Source organism: Aythya fuligula, chromosome Z (genome assembly GCF_009819795.1).
Source record: "Aythya fuligula isolate bAytFul2 chromosome Z, bAytFul2.pri, whole genome shotgun sequence".
Lineage (NCBI taxonomy): Eukaryota > Metazoa > Chordata > Aves > Anseriformes > Anatidae > Aythya > Aythya fuligula.
The window spans coordinates 42,075,625-42,096,214 of NC_045593.1; the positions used below are offsets into that span (position 1 = coordinate 42,075,625).

The 20,590-nt window shown below is 42.2% G+C and overlaps 1 protein-coding gene across 2 annotated transcripts in view; it reads left to right on the forward strand.

The window, feature by feature from the left end:
• The window catches only part of TLE4 (TLE family member 4, transcriptional corepressor), a 97,174-nt gene that overhangs the window by 61,098 nt on the left and 15,486 nt on the right, over window positions 1–20,590 (forward strand). The window lies entirely within an intron of this gene.

The following is a 20,590-nucleotide window of genomic DNA, read 5'->3' on the forward strand; positions in this document are numbered from 1 at the left end:
AGCGGGACACAAACTAGGTGGCTGCTTTATGTGCTTATGCCAGCACTGTGACAGGTTTTCTCTCTGCATTGAGCACTAATCGCCTATTTTAATTTTGAGTTGTAATTAAGACCAAGGTATTTGAGACATCCCTTATTTTAATGTGTATCAATGGATTCATTGGGCATTCTAATTATCTACTAGAGGGAGAAGAGGAAAAGAGATTACATTGTGGAGTCAGCAACATGGGCAAAACGCACTGCAACTTTCCATCCCCTGCCTGAAGTCGCCGAGTGCCAGTAGCAGGTTAATGCTGGTGTTACACAGCTCTTGCTGTCTCTTCTCCCGCGCTGGGAAAGAAGTAAATTCCCAGTCAGAGTGTTTTTGGTTTCTGAGGCTGATTTTAGAAGAAGCTGGAGGAAATGAGTGGTCTGACTGATTCCTAAGTTGTTATGAAAGATTGTCAAGTGCATCATGAATTGCAAAGTTTTAGATGTGTTTTTGAGCAATTACGCTGGCCAGCGGGAATCAGCCATTGAGGAGAATTTGCAGGAAAGTTACACTGGGCCTCCTGCCTCTCTCTGGTACACTTCTAATTGAGTCGAATAATTAATTAAATATCTAAAGCTCGATTAGCCTATTCTGCATGACGATTTGAAAAGTTTTGTGTTTTCTTGAGCGACATTTGGCCTTTTGAAGAACAAAAATTGGAAATGCTAATGTTTTTTCAGCCAACTAAGGGAAGAAAATAAAAATGTCTCCATAGCAACAAAGCTTCTTTCTAGATGGTTTCCTAAGATATGCCTGAACCAGAAGCAGATGTCTGATTTGAGAATCTTGCCTCCTTCAATGTAAACAAATAACTTCTAGGCAGGTGTTGGAAATAATATGGAAATCCTATTAAGGGGCCCTGGGTTCCTGTCACTCAGGAAGCCCTAGCCACAAAAGGGTTGGTTGTCTGAATAAAGGCGGCAGAGTAAATTCTCATTAGGCTTTAGCTTTTCCCAGGAAATGATTGTCTCTGCGTGCTCTTTCTCCCGCGAACCTGAATGTAAGCCGCTTCGGCCACTGATCCCCTCTGCCGCCCTCGCCTCCTCGCTCTGCTCTGCGGCTGGATTAGCGCCTCGTGCGCGCTGCTGCTGCTGCTGATGCCGGTGCTGCGAGAGTCGTGAAAGTCGCGATCGCGGCCCCGTCGCCGGCCGGAGCGAGGGGAGGACGGGGAAGGGGCGGGGAGGCGGCGGAGCAGCGGCTCCTTTCGGGCGGGTTTGCGATCCAAAAACGAGACGGCGAGATTTCCCTCACTGTGTCCGGGAAACTGGTGCGCTCCCCCCCTTTTTTTTTTCCTTCTTTTTTTTTTTTCCTTTCTTCTTTTCCCCTCCGTACCGCTGCCGAAGCGGCTGCTGTCATGCTGGTGCGGCCCGCGGGACGGCTCCCGGCCGGGGTGGGCACCGGGGACGGGCTTTATGCGGGATGGGGCTTTGCAGCCTAGGGCTTTTGCAGGCTGGAGCTTTGCAGGCTGCAAGCGGGGATCGCTCCCTGCCCTTCCTCCCTCCCTCCCCGTCCCTTCCCCGTCTCCGCGTCCCGGGGCGCACTTGATGAAGCCAATGAGGTGCCCGCCGGTGGTCTCCCGTCGCCCTGGTAACAGACCGCGGGGCACCCTGTGTGTGAAACGTATGCACATCTGTGAAGTAACCTTTTTTTTTTTTTTTTTTTTTTTTTTTTTTAAGCTTGTTCCTCCTTCAGCGCCGGGGGACCCGGGGCCGCCCCGCTCCGTCCCCGCGGTGCCGTCGGGGCGCTGTTGGCTCGCTTCTGGCCCCGCCGTCCCCTGGCTTCGCTGGGAAAACACCAGACCCGAGCGGGGGGAGGCTGGAAACAAGCTCAGCGCTGGCAGGGGGCGGCATGGACTTAATGAAGTGCTGGGAGCCAAACGCTGCCCCAGCCGGCTGATGTGCTCGGGTCGCCCCGCTCTCCGAGCTGCGGGCATTCAGCAATGAGCGCCCAGGCTCGCTGTGTTTGCACCCCGTGCCCCGGCCTCTCGAGGGACAGCTGGGGGAGTTTCCCCATCGCCTGGGGCGGGGAAGGGAAGGGTTTGGGCACGCCGCCTTCCTCCCCTGATTCTGTGGGGGGGGGGGGGGGGGGGGGGGGGGGGGGCGGAAGGGCTCTGCGCTCGTCCTCCGCGGGTCCGAGTGGGTGTCGGCACGGGTTTTGGGGAGCCCGGCGGGATCCCGAGCCCTTCGCTCGTTTTGTTTCAGTAACGAGCGGCCAGGCGATGCGGAGGTCACTGCTGGAGTTTGAAAGCCAGCGCTGACCTCAATAAACGCAGCCTCCCCTTGCGATGCTGCAGCGCCGGGCGTTAGGAAAGCACCGTAATTGGCTTGAAGTAATTATAATTGCGCCTTCGCTTGCCTTGTTTCTCCCTGATGTTTGCTGAATTTCTTTTTGTTGATGCCACAGGTCTGTCGCACCTCAGTTTCAGGGCTGCTTTTAAAAACACCAAACTGCAATTTATTGTGGCCCTGCAGGAAACAAATGTTATGTTTTTCCTCCCCTGCTTGGAGAAGGAGTTCCTTTCAATTCTTTCACCTGCAAATATTTTGTGGTGAGCTTTGCTGTCCCATAGTGGGGGGGGGAAAAAAAAAAAAAAAAAGTGAGAGGAATTCTGAAAAACGTCTGAATAATGTGAAAATAAGCCTTTTAAAATCAATTACCAGTAAACCTTGTGGGGAGAGAGAAACCTTTTTTCTGCCATTCCCTTGAAGTAAGGTGTCTTTCCAAGTGCCCTGTCACTATGCATAATTGGTGTTAGAGTAGGAAAGGCACCCTGCTTTCAGCATAAAGACAGCCTGTCCAGGGTCAGTTTGGTGCCTTTGTAAAAAGCACTGTATGCTCACCACCTAGGCAGCCTGAAAGCTTTATATCACACCGCGGGGTATTTGAACGCAATTAAGCACTTAGCAGACCTTCTGTGGAACTCTTGTGTGCTTCACGAAAGTTTTCTGGTAGCTGTGTTGTCTCCAGCCATGGCACAGGCTGGAATTGCCGTTTTGGGTCCCTTCTTCCTGCTCCGTAGGATAGGAAGGGGGGGAAATTTGGTGTAATGTTGTCTCTCCCTCTCTCTCTCCCCAGTTCTCTTTAGAGTATCTAGCACCAAACAGTGCAGTCTTTTCTCCAGTTCGTGCAAGCTGAAACTTGTTTGATGCCAAGTGTTTTTTGTGCTGTAGTACCTCTCCTTTGTGACTTTGGTCCCCATGGTCCCTAAACAATTTTACAAATATTGCTAATCAACTGAACCAATGAAGGTGCTGCTGTTAGGACTACTGATAAACAAACCTAGTGTTGCAAATAGTGCTAGTTTGATTTATAGTAGTAAATGTAACTGAAGTTGCCCACCAAGTGGAGTAGGGCTGGAATGCCTACAAACAGCTGCGGCGATCACAAAGTGACATAGCCGCATCTACGTACTAGATGAGTGTTTCATAATTGTTTTGGACAGGAATGGGATGAAATTTTTTTTTGACTGAAAAAGGTTTTTGTGTTGACAACACAGAACTCCAGAGATTGTTACAGTGCAATCACTCTAAAACTGTTTTACAAACAAAATATGTTACAGATTTTAATTATAAAAACAAAAATATGTGCTTTAATTTGACATACAGACAGAATTTCTCTTGCTGTTTTGCTAAGTCTTAAAACTGCCAGGGATTCTCTTTGGAATACTAGATATTCAGCATGCACGATTGCTACTGTGGATGTCAAAAATAAAATATTTATAAATGTATTTGATAGTGTGTTCTGGCTCAAAATATGTATCCGTCCAACACTACACTGTGATGTATATGTAAACTGGTCGTAGATGAAGCAGTTGCTCTTATCTAGGCTTAGTGGTGCCAAACATAAGATTAAATCAAAATAAGCACCAATACTTGTTAACTAACATTTTCTTGAAGTTTAAAAACAGTATGTTAACGCAGTTATGTGGTTATGGCCAAAGCCAACATAACCAAGGAAATGCATGTTCTGAAGGTGGCTGTTCCCTGCACTGAAGAGACAACTGAGGGAAAAAATGAAATACCACTTAAACATTCTGCCTTGTAACACTGGTTTATGCTGCTCTTTGAAAGTGTAAATATGAACCCTCGTGAAACCTCTGGAGAAAAGCACGTGAACATTTGCCTGATAACTGAGGAGAAAGAAACACTGAGGTGGGTGATTAGGAAGAGATCAAATGAGCAGTGGAGAGAGAGATGTGGGAATAAACGCACGTTGCCTGTGTCCACCTTACTAATGGCTGTGCTTATTTTTATTCACGTATTACATATTCTCTGGAGAGGGCTCTTTTACAATTTACACTTGAAAAAAGAGGAAGAAAAATTGTAGGCAGCAGCCTTGATTATGCCGTATTAAGATCAGGCAACTAATAGACTGATGTGTACCTAACACTTGTATTTTAAAAACTTGTTTGCTTTCTATACAGTAACACCAGAAACAACGCATAGGAAGTCATTAATCCTCTGAACACTATGCTTTTCAGGATCATAGGTTGCCATTGTCCTCTGCTGTGTCAGAATTTGCTTAATGTTTCCTTTTCTCCTGTCGGACATCTGGTAGTTCCTGGGAAATATTTGAAGAGCCATCATTTAGTAGTTTACGGGGAAAGCCTTGAATAATTCAGACAACAAATGATTAGGCAAGCACTTGTCTACCTAACTGAATTATTCTGCATGTTTGCTGAAGCAGTAAAGCAGGAGAACAGCATTTCCTTCTCTGGAGGGTTTACAGTGGTAGTATTGACCCACCTAGTTATTGGGTTTCAGCCTTTTGTTGACACTGTTGTAAATGAAAGCAGCCTGGACAGGCACTGAGCAGCTGGGCTGGATAATTGTGAAGGATTCATGCTTGTTGCTGTTACCCCCAGTGTTTGTAGTGGGTTGTTTGCTTTGACTTTTGTTGAACTGTTGACAAAAGCATTAGATACAAATGGGAACAAATAAAGTGTTGAGATGCCAGGAGGGCTTGGCAGTAATGGTGGTTTTCATTCTGACTTAAATGGGGAATGTCGACACTTATCAGGATGGGAAATGGAAGGTGTGTTCAGTGTTTGTGTGCTCCCCCCTCCCCTTCTGCTTCCTTTACTCCCTGCTAAATATGTTTTGGCAAACACAGGTGAATAAAAACAGAGCAGAGGCAATTTCACCATCGCCTTAACTCTTTGGCACCACATTTCTGAAGCTCTTTCTGACTGTGGATGTCTTGCTGGGCAAATCCAGTTCCTGGCATGAAAGGATTAAGTATAAAAAGGGATGGGGAAAAAAAAAAAAGGAAAGAAAAGGAGGGGGAGGTAGAAGGGGTAGAGTTGGGAAAAGAGGGGATTAAATAGAGCAGTATACACTGAAGTAGTATAGCCAGCAAAATTGAAGTCATTTACTGGAACGCTTTTAATTTGGTTTAAACAAAATACTCTTTTGTATATTCAAATGGGGAGTAGCTCAGCTGTTGTGAAGCCAGAAAATTAATGGTATTTTTAGTGAAATAGCAAAAGCATGTCAACAACATAGCTGAGGATGATAATGTTGGCATTTTATTCATGAGGAATTATCAATGCAGGTTACTGGACAACATAGTGTGACTGGAATGATTGAGCACAGGGGGGAAGCGGCTGTCCTTCTGTAAGATGATTTCATTTTGCATTTAGTCTTTCAGGAAGAGAGGAAGGAGAGCGAAAGGAAGCGTTTAAAAATACGTGTCTAAGAGGCCTATCCTTGTGGTTTCTGGCTCCCAGAGTCTAACCTTTTTACCTCTGTCTGACTCACGGTTTTGCCACTTCTTTTTTTGTCAGCTGTCCTTTCTTTTCAAGTCTTTCATGACGGATGGCAGAAAATAGAGGGAGAAGAATAGAGTTACTTTAGGATATCTTTGCTGAAAAGGCCGTTTCGGCCCTGGAAGAGGTGCAAGTTCATTCTAGCTGTCTCTGGCTCTGAGCTTTGTGCCTGCGCATTGTTTGCATGGGACCCTTAATGCATTTAATGCATTGTGAAATATGGTTACCGTGGCTGGTCATGGAGGAAGTTAATGTATGATCTGGAAGGTCTTACCACTTAGCAGGAGAGATGCTTCATATTTGTTATTGCAGCTACAGTTTTCTTGTAACAATCAACCTCTGAGTATTGTGCAGGTCAACTGGAAAGTGGCAAATAGAGTTCACAGAGGTGAAGATGCCACTATGATGAGAGCAGAAAATGCAGTTTTTTACAGCTGTCTGAAGGCACACAAAGGTCTTCCTTGCTTCTGCTGCAGTGTGCGTGCCCAGTGGTATTTGAGGCACCCTGATGGTTTGGAGCACCAAAGTTGTCATATGCAGGTATTTTTTGTTGCCTGCCTTCGTGCAGCTTCAAGTTGTCCTAAAACCAAATGCCGTAGTAGCAAGGTAATCGTGGCATTTATGGACCCACTTTGCGCAATCATCCATGAGTGTTTTCTTTATTCCCCTTTGTTATGGTTGCCATATTGTTCCAAGCCTCTTCACAGCAACAAAAGGAGGGAAGCACAAAAAGAGATAAGGAAGAAATTGCCTTTTACTGCTGCCATTGCTGAGTGTTTTTTTTTTGTTTTTTTTTTTGTAACTTGCAGTGTGTTTGTTGTGCCAAACCAGAGCCCTGTGGACGTCAGCAAGGAGTGTTTTGCCCAGATGTTAAATACTGTGGGATCAGGGCCTGAATTTGTTATTAATCCTACAAATATTAAAAGAAAGTGAAGAAATATCAAGCTATTTCCAGCAGGCATGTACTGGGAGTGGTGTTACTGTAAATATCAGCTTGTGCATGATGAATCCCCAATTCTTTTTGTCTCTCTCTTTAGGGAATACCCTTAAGAATTCACAGGGGACTAAAGAAATTCTCATAGCAAATTTCAACCCTGAATGAAGGAAAAGTGAGAAATCTCTGAAAAATAGAGACTTAAAGCCCAATCAAAACAAATATATCCCATAATCATCTCTGCACAGCATTTGGGAAATCCAGTTTTGAGTCATCTAAATTATGCGAGAATTCAGAAGAAATAACTCATGAATGTTCTACAGCATTGCCTGGGTGCTTTTTAATCAAGCTTGGATAGTTTTCTGATTTCATGTGAAATGCACTTTCCCCTGTACTTGGTTACAGAGAGTTAGCTCTTTGGGCTAATCTGCTTTGCTCACGGACCTGTAAGAATGGCCCCAAGCTGTGCTTTACCAGGAGAAAGCACAAGTTTTGGGAAGCCAAGACCTGGAAGCAGGAAAGTGCTTCTGGAAAGAATTTGCATGGGAGTAACAATAGTTGTGAATGATTACAGCAGCAAGACGAAGGGAGATGAGTGGTGTACTACATAGGTTGAGAATGGATTTGGACTCACCCAAATTACAAAGTGATTACGTGTTACAGTGCAAGATTTTTTTCATAGACTGGCATCAGACGGTAAGAAAGCAGAGTGCCAGCATCCAGATAGAAATAAGAGCAGAGTTGGGAGAGGACATTAAAAATAGAGCATAGGAAAGTGTAAAATAATGAGACAGAATAAGAATAACAGAGAGATGACGCCCTAAATCAGTGATGCACAAGCCTTCAGCACAGAAGGTCTTTATTGGCAAGTTGCCATAAGCCAGTGGGCTGCACCTATTTTGCATATAATTTACATTGGATTTTAATCAGATAAGCACACACCCTGTTTGTTTGTTTTTTATATTGATGGAGTGCTGTAATTGCAAACACTGTGTAGCAGAAAGCAGGATATGGCTGCATACTTAGTAGGCGATAGTAAAACAAGTGATGATGGGAAGACTGGCTCTGCGAAATCAGAGAGGTTCATCTGACATCTGGCTGTCTTTGAGATGGCCTTATGCATTTTGAAGTACAGATCTGAGTTTATTAGGCAGCTGCAGGTTTGGCTTTGTTCACATTTCAAATGCATAAGTTTAATTTGAGAAAAATCATTTCAAAGACAAGCCTGTAGATAGCAGATTTCCTGTTTAATTCTATTACCCATGGGTAATTCAGAAAACAAACAAACTACAACAACAACAACAAACAAAATCATCAACAATAATAATAATAAAAAAACAATCTCTGAAATGTTGTTCTTTGGTACTTAGTTACTTCTCAGATGTAGCGGTTTTAGCCTCTCTGAGTTCTGCTGATGGCAGACTTATAAACAATGCAGAAGTGTTTCCTCTTTTACATTTCATATGTTTGTGTGATATGGATTTATGCAAATTAAGACAAGGCTAAAATTACTATTTGTAGACATATTAGTTACTGGAGTATAGCCACTCTGTTACAGTATTTGGATTGCTGTGATTGTATTTTTGCTGATTCAAGGAATATTTTTTTCTTCTCCACCCTTATTTGTCCATTTCAGTCTCAGGTACTTAATGGATCCATCCCCATAATACTGAAGTACCTCCAAATCTTCAACACATTAATCCTCTCACCAACCCTATAAAGAAAAGAAAGGCTCTCTAGGCTTCTGAAATTATCCCTATCTTATAGATAATGAACTGAGACATGAAGAGGCTTAATTGACTTCACACAATCAGATAAAAGAGCAGACTACTGAACCTACATTTCCCAAATATAAACACGATTTTTGATCCTTCCTCCCTTTCAATCTCTCAGTGCATTTGAGTCCTATTCAGGGCAAATGTATAGATGATGCTTTCTGATGGTAGCTCTTGTGGGTTAAGTTTGCCAGCTCAGTCCTTCAGGGCTAATACCTGTTTCAGCCTAGTACTTAGTCTCCATACATTTTTTCAGAGGAGAAGCTTTAGCTGAACTCTCATCCTTCCTCAGGGTTTGATCACATTGCTGTTTTTGTGTGGAGCAGATCCGTCTGTAGTGCTGGGGGCTGTAGATGTGGCAGAATCAGGGGAACCCCCTTGCACTGCTGGGAGAGCCACAGCACGGGGAGCATGCCTGCCACGTCCCCCTCACCTAACCCACCCACTCAGCAGTCGATCACCATGCCGTGCAGCATGCCACTGAGACCCGCGGCTAACGTGGGGTGCTGAGGGGCTCCTAGGCGCTCCCCCGTGTCCTCTGGCATGTATGCAGAGGGAGCAGCCCCACAGGTGGGTATGGGAATGTGATTTTTGGCGGTAGTGAAAGCGCTCTGTGGGGAGATGGTGTAGGCAGAGAAGAAGGATTTCCATCTGCGGGCTGGAGCTCTGGATACAATTACGCCTGCTGTGAAAGAGCTTGTTACACTTTCTCACTGTAAGGGCTCCATCTGGTGCTCTAGGTGTCTTTAAATGGAAATTTACATTTACTGTCAAAACTAAAGTCTGCGTGCAATGCACAGTCTGACGATCTCACTGGCCACAACAATGCTAAAAGCCCTTCCCTAACTTCCACCCAGTAATGTGGAAATCGAGGGGAATGGACTCAGCGCTTTCAGCATCTGTCCCCTAATTACAGGAAGCACTAATGAAAATTCAAGATTTTCTCTAACCTAGGGGAGGATGTAGCTGTGTCTAGGAATAAGCAAGGTGGTGTTTCAAGGAAGCAGAGTACACTCTTGATCAGGCAGCCCAGATGTCGGTCAGTAACAGCAGTGTGACTTACAATTCAGCTTCTTAAATTCTAGTGAGAGACTTGCTGGCAGTTCTCTGTGCACACGGTGAAAAGACCCCACTCACTCATCAGGACAAGCGTGCCCTACATTGATGTCAAATTTGAATCTGATGTGTGCAGAGATCATCATAATAATAGTCAAGTCTTGCACTGGGAGACAGGTTGCTAGCAATGCTGACTTCTGCCTCAAAAAGTCACGGTCTTGGCAGCTACTAAGGAGAACAAATGCACTGACAAACTGCTGCAATCTGGGATCTAATAACACTTCCCAACTGAGAAACCCATTTTGCAAATTAGAGGCAGGCATCCTAATACACCTCCCCAACCCTTTTTCTTGCCTTCTCACCATCTAGCTGCTTGGAGTCTCATCTGGATCCGTCTTAATAGCTAAAACAGTCCCTGACTGTGCATAAAATCAAGCCACTTGCTTGGGTGTCCAGTAACATGTAGGTGTAAGCTTTTTACCTACTCCACAGCAAACTGAAAAAGGTTTATCTTTGCTGTTGCATTAGGAGAGTGAATGGTGGGTAGAGGAAATTTCCTGTATTGAAGGTAGCTTGAGGAAGCTTTCTCTTAACACTGACTCGTTGTTTTATAGCATTGCTTGGGCCTTTGATCTCCATGTTCTTAATTGGCTCACAGGGTGGTTATTTACAGTCAACAAGGAAAGTACCTTGAACTTGTCATTTTAATAAACTTGTTACTAGCCAGCTTTTCTATAAGCATCCCAAATGGAAATAAACTCTTTTTGTTTTCTAAATAAATTTTAAAAATGGTTTCCTAGACAACCTTGATGAAATGACAACTTCTTTGCAGATCTAAAGCCACACCATAGGTATTGTCTCCATCCCTGCTGGGTAATTTGTACACTGCAATACTTTGTTTGGAAACATGCCTGTTGTTCTTTAAAATGTACTTAATGCTAGATTAGAGAACACAAGATTCCCGCCCCCCCCCCCCCCCCCGTATTTCTACCAGCTCATTTCTAAACCATTTAAAATAAAGAGCTTGAGCATGTATGGTATTTAAAAAACCTTTCACATGATGTTTTTAAAACAGATCAATTTCAGCATTAAAATGTTAGGAATTCAGCCAAGGAAAATTCAACTCAGGATTGTATAGCTATAATGGTAATGTATTATACACATCTTCCTTGAAAATGATTGTAACAGTAGAGTTGAACCTAGTGAATTACATAATTTAAGGAGTGTTTGCCAGGATGCTGTTTTAGGGGGATTACTGTAGCCTTCCCTTAACAAAAGCAAAGGGGAAGATGGATCTTACTATGAAGAACTTAAATGAGAGAGAACAGTCTTCACAAATTATCTGAGATAACTCATTTGAATTGAACAGAAGGTCATATGTGTGCATGCCAGTTATCACACTTAACTACTTGGCAGAGTGTGTAGGGAGTACAAGAGGGAGATTTTTGCTTTTCCTCTCCTATAACCTGAATTAAAAATGTATTGGCTGCTCATTGCTGACATCAAAACATTTCCAGCTAGCCTGAAGTTAGTATTTGATTGTGCTTTTAACGTTTTAAAAAATTAACAGCATGACCTGTCTAATATAAATAATGAAAAGACCAGAAAAATAAAAGCTACTGCTGCTTCTCTTGGCAAAGCTCTAGGATGTTCAGGAGCTGTAATGCATCTAAAAATCTGGCAGAAGGACTGTGTGTTTTATTTTCTCAGTCTTCAAAGTAGGTGTTGTACATGTAATGTGCTATTATATACTGATGTAACTGCTTTAAGGCTGACTGCAGGATCTGTGTTCCTACCACTCTTCTATCCGTTCCACTTACCATAATCCTTGATTTGAAAAATAAGTTTGGGCACAATTATTTTTGCAACCAGCTGAGGTCCTGAGTCAGGGTAGCACACAGTAGGCATCCAAAGTTCAGCACATATGTACATTCTTCTGATTTCTTTATCTGCCTTGTGACTTCTCTGAGATCAAAGTGTGTGCCTCAAATCTGGCAACTGCTTGAGTGTTTTCCTGAATAGGAAATAGGATAATTTCCTGAACAAGGGTCTTGGGAACACAAGTAGGTGAGTGTAAATGAAGTGAGGCAAAGATACTGGTCTTGGATGTTATGTGGGCAGGGAGGTGAATGGTAGTGCTCAAAGATTTCTTTCTGGAAAATATTTTTTTAGATGTTTGAGAAAATGCTTTTCTTCAGAATCACCATGAACTGCAATTTTCCAATACTTCGTAGCACCCAAACATGTTTTATTTACCTGCACTGGTTGGATAATGAATTCTGTTTTCATGGAGGAGTAGCAGTGGCTCTGGTTTCCTCAGTCATGGAGGAGACTAGAAAAGGCTGAAGTATATTTGGTCTTCAAAAGCAACATAAGATCTGACACAGGAAGAGATGAGTGAGCAAATTGCCAGTCTCTGATTTAATATCCGAGATAAACATGAATGCTTTGCTGCTGATTGAAGCAATGTGGAAGTAAACATAATGTTTCTATTGAAATATAGGGTGCTTTTTATAATCTTGGTATCCTCCATAACTTCCTATCAAATCAGGAAAAAATAGGATTAAAAATAAGGGGAAGAGATGGATCAAGTTAGGAAGTGTGGAAAAAGATCGTTAGTATTTGAAGCCTTCGAAGTATTCAGTAAAAACAATCATTTGCATTGTTTTCTTGTCATCTCCTAGGTCATCTCTGCAGCAAAGCAACTTTTGAGACAGGCAGAAAGAAAAAAAAAAAAAAAAGAACATGTTTTCCTCTGAAGAATTTATATGTATGGATACATTGGAAAGGAACAGAAATGTGAAAATGCAAATTGATGCTTTTGCCATGGATATAACCTGTGTTAGATGTAACCAAAAGTAAAAATGTGGGGCACTGGGGCAAAGTATCTGATCTGAATGTCTGCTGAAAGCAGCTAAATGGAATGTCCCACGAGACTGCCTTCAGACATGATCTCTGTGGTTTTACAGCAACAAAAAAGGCTAATTAGTGCCAGGTTATATCCTTCCGGTCAAAGTGAAGAATTAGATAGGGGACGTAAATCCCTGGAGAAAGTTGTTAGGACCTGTCACATGAAAAGTGAATCCACTTAGCTATCCCCAGAGAAGGTAAACCTTAAAATCTGGTTGTTATTACTTTAACATGGAAAATTTGGGGGGTGTATGTGTGTGTATTTTTACCTCCTGACCTCTGTTGCTAGTACTGACGATATTTTTTATAACCCCCGTGGCTTGAGCCACTGCGGGGAAGTGTTCGTGTTCAGCTTGGCTCAGTGCCGTACAGTCCATTTTAATTACTGTGCAAAGTGAAAGGATAACAGTTTTACTTTTGTACTCAGCCTGAGAAAAGGGCCAGCTGTTCTTCAGAGGGATTTCTTGATTCTTATAGATATTTTTTTAACGAAGTATAAAGCATACTGACATAGGCCTTTAATGGATACCATAAAACATTCCGTCTTTAGTGTTTTCTTACTGTTCTAAAACTAACCAAATTACCATGTGTGCTCTGTTTAGATTCAGCTGCTATGGAAATGTAATTAGTGTTAATATTCTAGAGATATGTTGGATGTTGGGAATTTTCTGTGTGCATCCGTCACCGGCTTTTGAAGAATGCTCACAGAGCGCCGCTGCTTTTCCTCGCATTGTGGCATGCTGCTGAATCAAAGCCTGTAATGCAGGCTGGTGGTTATCTGTCTCTCTCTGTTTCATGGTGGTGAGCCCACAATTAAATTGCTGCATTGAATGCTCTGGCTGGTTGAGCTTTTTCTCTTATCCTGTGATTGCGTGCTCTCCCTTGCTTGTTCTCTCTAGTTAACTCCCAACACTCTCCTCTCTCTTTCTGCCTCTATTTTGCTAGAGCTGCTCAAACTGTTTCAGGTCTCTGGTGAAGGAAATAGCATGAGAGATCAGTAATTGGAACCCCAAATAAATATTTGAGGAGAGCAGAGCTGTAGTTCTGTGTTTCCTTGGCACAGCTCTGTTCCTCAGATTTCCAGAGATGATTGTATTTACCCTCAGTCGTTCTGAATCTCTGTAACTCACTGGTCTTTGACCCCTCTGTTTCAGTGTCTCTGATTTTGGTTAAAATAACGTTTAGGATTCTGTACGCTGTGATGACTGATATGCAGGCTTGTCCCAGATTTTGGCATTTATTTTCCAATATGCCAGCAGCAGAATTTTCTCTGTCAGGTAGCATTTCTGCACTTGCACACCTTGTTTTTTCAGGAGTATTTATCTGTTCTGGCATCATTAAGGACAGAATTCCTTTGCATCTTGCATATGCCCTGGGGCTCTCACCCTCTGTATTCCCTGTACCAGTTGTAATTTATATGTTAACACCTTCTGGTAAATCTTTTCATTCTGTCCAAATCACCTGCTCTTCCGTGTGCTGAAGCCCATGGACTTGGTTTGGGATCTGTTCAAAAGGGAGGAGACTGAACTGAGGGACAGCAAGTGGGAAATGGATCAGGTGAATTGCTTTGCGGATTAAAGGGGAGAATGTTTGACAATGCCTGGGTTGTGTTACCATCAATTAAATTCAATATTTACGAGTTGGCAGATGTGGACAAGAGTGGGCTTGATGGTAAATGTAATCTGTGAACTTTGAAGCTTCTGTAAACCTATCAGAAGTGTTTAACTCCTTTTCCTGCCCCGTCTGTTTCTTTTTCTTTTGTTCCCTGCTGAAACCAGGTCCTTTGTTCAAACCATCTTGCTTACCAAAGGATGCTTGTTATTCTTGCCACACTCCTTGATTTCACTACCTTCATGTGCTTGTGCTAAGATATACTTTAACCTAAACCTGTCTTTCCTTTTTGCCTCACAGCTATGCTCCTCTACTACTTCACTGCTTGTACTTAAGCCGCATTGGTTCTTCTCTCCATCCTTTGACCCTCACAGTGTCAGAAGTGATTAGGCCTTATGTGTGTTATGTCCCTCAGCCAGTGATTACTGGAGAAGCTGTATTTTAAAGGATTTATTGCAAAAATCCATCTGTGAAAGGCTAGCCAGCAGCCCTCACCATTGCTTTAAACACCTCCTTTTCCTGCCACCACTGTGTGCCTGTACACCAGGAGGGACCGGAGAAACAGCAGCACACGCTGACAGGATTACATGTCAAAATTGCTGGGTATCTCCAATTTCTCCTGTGTGGCCGGCTCAGTTCATAGCAAATTGATAAGTGTATGTTAAAATACATGACTAGAATTAACATCCATGCTGTAGTGGTTTATCGTTCGTTTTATCACCCATTTTGTAACACCTAGACTTTGGTGCTTTTGATTAGGTTAGATTAGAAATCACAGTGGTACCAGCAGGGCAGGCAGATCACCCATGTAAACAGTTGCATGGTTATGTTTAAAGAAATTACAAGCTCATATGCATAATGGATATACATATCTATATTTTTATTCATGTAAAACTTCTGAGAACACTTGTCTTTCGAAGATGAACTGCTGAGCCCACACGTTCCTTTTACTGTGGGCTTTTTTTTACGGCCATTTTGTTGCTCTTACAGCAGCACTGCACATCTAGACTTTGATGTTTTTTTATGACACCCTTATCCACTAATTAACTTCATTAATTTTGCAATTAGTGAAGTTAATTAGTGGGTAAAAATGCTATATAAAACTTCAAAGTTTGCATCTTAATCATAGTTTGTATTAAAAATAATTATCACACCCTTGATTACTAAGCTCAATTCAGTTAGCTCAAGCAGGGTCATGTGATATTAAAAACAGCTTTGTTCTGTGTCTTTCTTAGCTAGTTAGTAGCATTTTTCACTAAAGATTACTGAGACTGTGGTATCTGAAAACGCAGATACAGGGAAAAGGCAGTGAGTGAGACAAAAAACACAGCTTGATATTGATGTGGCAGACTAGGTTTTGGGTTTCAGTTTGGGTAACTAGAGAAATACATTGGAAACAGCAGGAAATATTTAAAATGTTTGTTGTGACTGGTGATATATGTGGGGAACAATACTTGGGTCTCTCCTCATTTGATGAGCCTATTCTGGGCTGTATCAGTGTGATCACAATGTAACGTGTATACATAATGGGATAAGGAAAAGCCAGTTGCCTAAATGAGGACAGCAAAGAGAGGATGTTGTTAAAATAATGCAAATAGCAGAAATTCAGTGAAGCTGGCATGGATACTGGGATGTAGTAATAGTGATAATAAGAGCAAAAAGCTGTAGTAGCAGTGGAGGTGTGGGTGACCTTAGGAACATAGCCCCTGTACAAACAACACCATACGGTACCTACAGAGCAGCCCACGGTATTTCACACCATCTCCCTCAATTTAATGGAAGTAATGTACATGTGCGTACAGAAGTATGTAAATGAATGCATTTTTTTTAAACAGATGGGTGTTCCCTTATAGCTGGAGCCATGAAGAACGTTTGATATGTGGGAGCTTAGTTGCAGTTTTTCTCCATGGGTGTGTGACATGGCCCTGGCAGCCTGCTCCAGACGGTTTTCATTACCTGCCTCTAAAAAGAGGAGCGGAGGTGAAGGCTGGGCGACTTGCTTCACCATTTCACGGAAGAGGCAAGAGGGCTCCTTGAAGCTGTTTGCCTCTTCCACACACGCATCTCCGGAGCTCAGTGGGGCGGCGTGTGATTTGTGCAGGCCTTTGTAGGAAACGTGGTAGCCAGTGGGGTTTTCTTCCACCACCTGAGGGATGGCAGCATGGTGACAATTCCTGCCTGGGCTTGGGCTGGTGCAGGCCATATCCTAAAGAGAAAGTGTCATCGCTCTGTGTCTGGTGACTGGTGCCAAGGTTCTGTGTGTGATTCCTGGTTCCATGTCTCAAGGGAGACAAAATGGAGGAGGTACAGGGAAAGGCAGCTGAAACAACCAGCAGGATGGAGCAGCCTGTCTGATAAGGGAAGGCTGGGAAGGCAGAACCTCTTCAGTCTGGGGAGAAGACGGCTGAGTGATGATGTGTAAAACCACAAGATAGCAGGTAATGCCAGGCTGTGTTCACCAACAACTGCAGCCCTAGATCTAGGGGACATGAGAAAATGAGTGGGAAGATTGAATCTGAAACAGAAAAAAGAAAGCCCTTTTCACACAGATTATCTGAAGCCTGCTGTTATGAGAGGCAGCAGAGGCAGGATGGTCACCAGCAGTTTCAGAGGGTCGGGTGAGACAAACCCAGATAGGAGGTCTGCTGGTGGTTTCTGAAGGGGGTAGGAGGTCTCAGGTGGCTTCTGTGCAGCAGCCCAGGGTGCTGGGGAGGCTGGAGGGACGGAGCAGCAGCGAGTGCCTGCCCAGGCCTGGAGCAGTGCCTGCAGGTGGTCTGTGGCGGTTGTATGCCCACATACAAAATTGGTGCCAACCATCCAACCAAGCATCATTACTGTCCGGTCGTCCCTGGACTGTGATGCATGCTGTATCCATTTTTATAGTTTCTTTTATACTTTCAACAGACTTTATAACAGCAATAATGTCATTCAGATAATTATACTGTAATTGACCTTAGCATTGAGCATCCTTGGCTTTTACTGCAGTTTGCTTAATACTTCAGGATGGTCAATTATCTCATAATTCCCACTTTGTTGGGAATTATTGTTTTAATTATTACACTCCAAATACATCATTTTGGCATAGCGGTAAGGGTACGCTGGGGAATGGTCATATTCATGAATGCTTTATAGAGTTACCAGCTTTATCATGTGGGAGGGCTTTTCATCCTGTCATCTCTAGTCATTACTTTTAGCACTTATTCCATTTAATTATCACTTAGTCTGCTCAAGCCAGGTCTTCATCTGCAAGAGCTAGCATATGGGGAGTTGGGGCTTACAGGATTTGAGAGAAGTTGGAAGGCTGCACAATCTGACCATATTGATTTTTTTTCTGCTGTGTTGCAGCATGAGTCATCTGTGTTAATGCAAGGAACTTCCAGTGGAAGCTGGGGTTAAAATGGTGATTGTGATTCCTCTGATTTTTTTTTTTTCTAAGCAGTCTGAAGTATTAATTATCCCAAGTAGACAGTGAGCACGCAGATGTTTGCCTTGTTACCGGCGAGAATTTTACGGCTCTGTAAGAGGCTTATATTGCCCTCTTTATGATCGTTTAATTTGTTACTATGTGGCACTGATACTCCACCAGGAGCAGCACCCTGCAAGCATTGGAGAGAAAATGGACTGCTTTATGAAACTCCAAATGGCCTTCATGATGGGTGATCTTCTTGTTTAGCACTGTGCTCAGCACTGCCCAAAATACACAGTGAAGTATAACGTGTCATGCTTTATGGTCTAGTGCAACAGATAGTGTGGATCCAGCACTAGAAACAGATTCACTTCTTAAGCAAACTACATGAACAAGGCAATGTGCTCAGCCTTTCTATAAATGTATCTGTTAAATATATATTTTTTTTTGATCAGCATTTTGTGATGTATTTAACATCAATAAAAATGTCCTACCTAAGCAGAAAAATGAATAACTGGTACATTTTGTTAAAATGGAAACTAGGTGTAACCCACTTTTACCAAAGAATATTGTTTTTTGTATTTGATCTAATTATTATATGTGAGCAAACTCTAAGTTGATTAGTAGGAAAATGCTTCTCTCTCTAGTAGATGAATGCATTTTATTGAAGAAAACAGCAGTGCGAAAAGTCTTTATTTCTCAATAAATTTTAATAGTTACTAAAATGAGGACTCTGGCCCATTAAGTTACAGCCTGCCAAGGTATAATGCTGAATCACTTAATTTCTCTAAGTAGCTATCCTACTCCAGTTTCTTAAAGGCAGCTGTTAGAAGAGCACCAATGTTGTAATTGAGGAACAGGGCAGAGTCTGACAGCTAAGTGGTGTGCTTTGATGGAGGTTCCCTTGCACAGTTCACAAATGTAAGAATCTCTCTAGGAATATATATGTAGGCTTGCACACATGAGAACTAAGATGTGTGTGGATACAGGATTGTACATAGGAATTTGGTATCAGTGGAGACCGTGAAGACATTGTTACGTCTAGGTATTTCTCATTTGTAGCTAGATCCTTACAGGTGTTGATAAGATGATAAACAATTAGCAGGAACTTGTTATGGGTCATAATGTTGTCCCTCACACACTGAAGTTAATAGGAGTTAGGTGCATGTGAAGATCTAGACCATAGCCTGTTGGCTGTTTGCTGAGCTGACATGCTATGGTCTTGACGTATCATTGTTAATCAGAGAGAAATTTAGATCTGTCAGTACCAGTACTAGAGATCCCATGAAGTTAGAGATCTCTGTGTGGCATGTGCATTAGATACTGAACAGAAAAGAAGCTGGTGGTGCAGGAGTGTTGATTTGTTGGGTAACTGGGGCACCATGCAAGAAAAGGGGTGAAATAGTTTTAAGTGAGAATGTTTAATTTGTTCTGTAGTAATTGACTCTTTAGGTAAAATACTGTTAATCCAAGTTCAGTGGCCAAATTTCAGTTTGGAAAATTAGATTCTTCCTGCTTTCTTCACGCCACTGATTTGCCCACTCTTCCCACCAGCTGTCATTAAGTTAGTTTTCTCCATTTTTTCTACTAGTGTCAGGTGGGATACCATCTTTTCATATCAGTATCAAGTCTGATCCATCTTTGAAGCAGTAAAACCATTAAGCACTACGCATTGCCCCAGTGCCCAATGTGGTGCTCATCCTTTATGTGCTACTGCTAATTAACTACTTTATCATTCTAGTAGGGAGCTTTAATTTATTACTTTATTAAGCAGTGAAATCAAAGATTAAAATGGTATCTATAGCACATAGCTAACTAGATTGTGAAAAATGAAACTATATGGTTTCAAATTTATGAAAATAAATATTTCTATTTAAATAAGTGCAGTAGTTTGCTTTAATTCTTTAGACACCACTCTAATTTGTAGTTTACTGGTGATTATTTTTCTTCGTTTTAAAGTAATTTGCTTTCTGTAGGGTGAACTTGAGAAATAATGAATTGAATTCACATTACAAGCTACTGCCTCCCAAAATGTAAATGAATATAAATGTAATAGGAGTATGCTATTAAAATCTCTTGCAAAAGACTATGCTATATTGTTGCAGTAAACAAATACATTCTTTCAAGCCATCAGTTCATTTAATACTGTATTTCTACTTGGCCTTTATTATAAGGGTTCCTGTGCCTACTGTCACTACTGCCTCTGAATGCCTTAACGTACATTGTCTTTTCAGAGCAAACAATAACATTTTTAATTTGTGTCATTTACAGTATAATAGTTGATTAATGATCTACTTTAAAGCTAGATCAGTGAACTCATTATAAGATGTACTTGCTCAAGATAGGAAATCCTTGTCTACCTATTGTATACTGTCAGGAAGGAGGAAGAGAGGGAAATGGGAAAGGCACAGGCTGTGCTCGGCACCGTCATTGTTCTGAAATTTTAATTTCCACTCAGTGTACTTAAAGGGTAAATAACGATCACCAATCAAAAATTGTTTTGTTTTGTTTTGTTTTCCAAATTCTACACTCATTAATCTGAGCTACTGTTGACAAGAACTGGAAATTTTAGAGAAGTAGAGTTCTGAGTGTCCCAGCAAGGAGAAATGTTCTCTTACGTGACTTGGGCAATGATCATGGCTCCGCTTCCGTGGTTAAGTGTTTTTCATTCTTACCAGAAGTTTGTGGTGTAATAAGTTAAGGAAAAGAAGAAATGCAGTAACAGCAATGGAAGACAAGTTGCACAATGTAAATGCTAATTCTTGGTTTTGCGTTCCTGGTGGCAGTGATTAAAATAAACCTAGGGAGGTGTTCCTTTAGAATCCCAAAACCAGAGTGTTGTATTCTACAGCTTTATGAGGAACAGCAACTGGTCATAGCATGTGGAAAAAGAACCCCCAGATGAGAGCTTCTAGATGAACAGGAGTGTCTAAAATCCAGTAGTAAGGACTTCATTAGTTGTTGTTCCTCCGAATCCCTTATATAAGGAGGATAGAGAGATGGAAACAGTCAGCAGGGTTTCGACTGAGGATTACTTTCATCTTCATTCCTGTCAGTTCCAATTCTGTAAAGTGCCTGAACACATCCTTACTTATGTACGT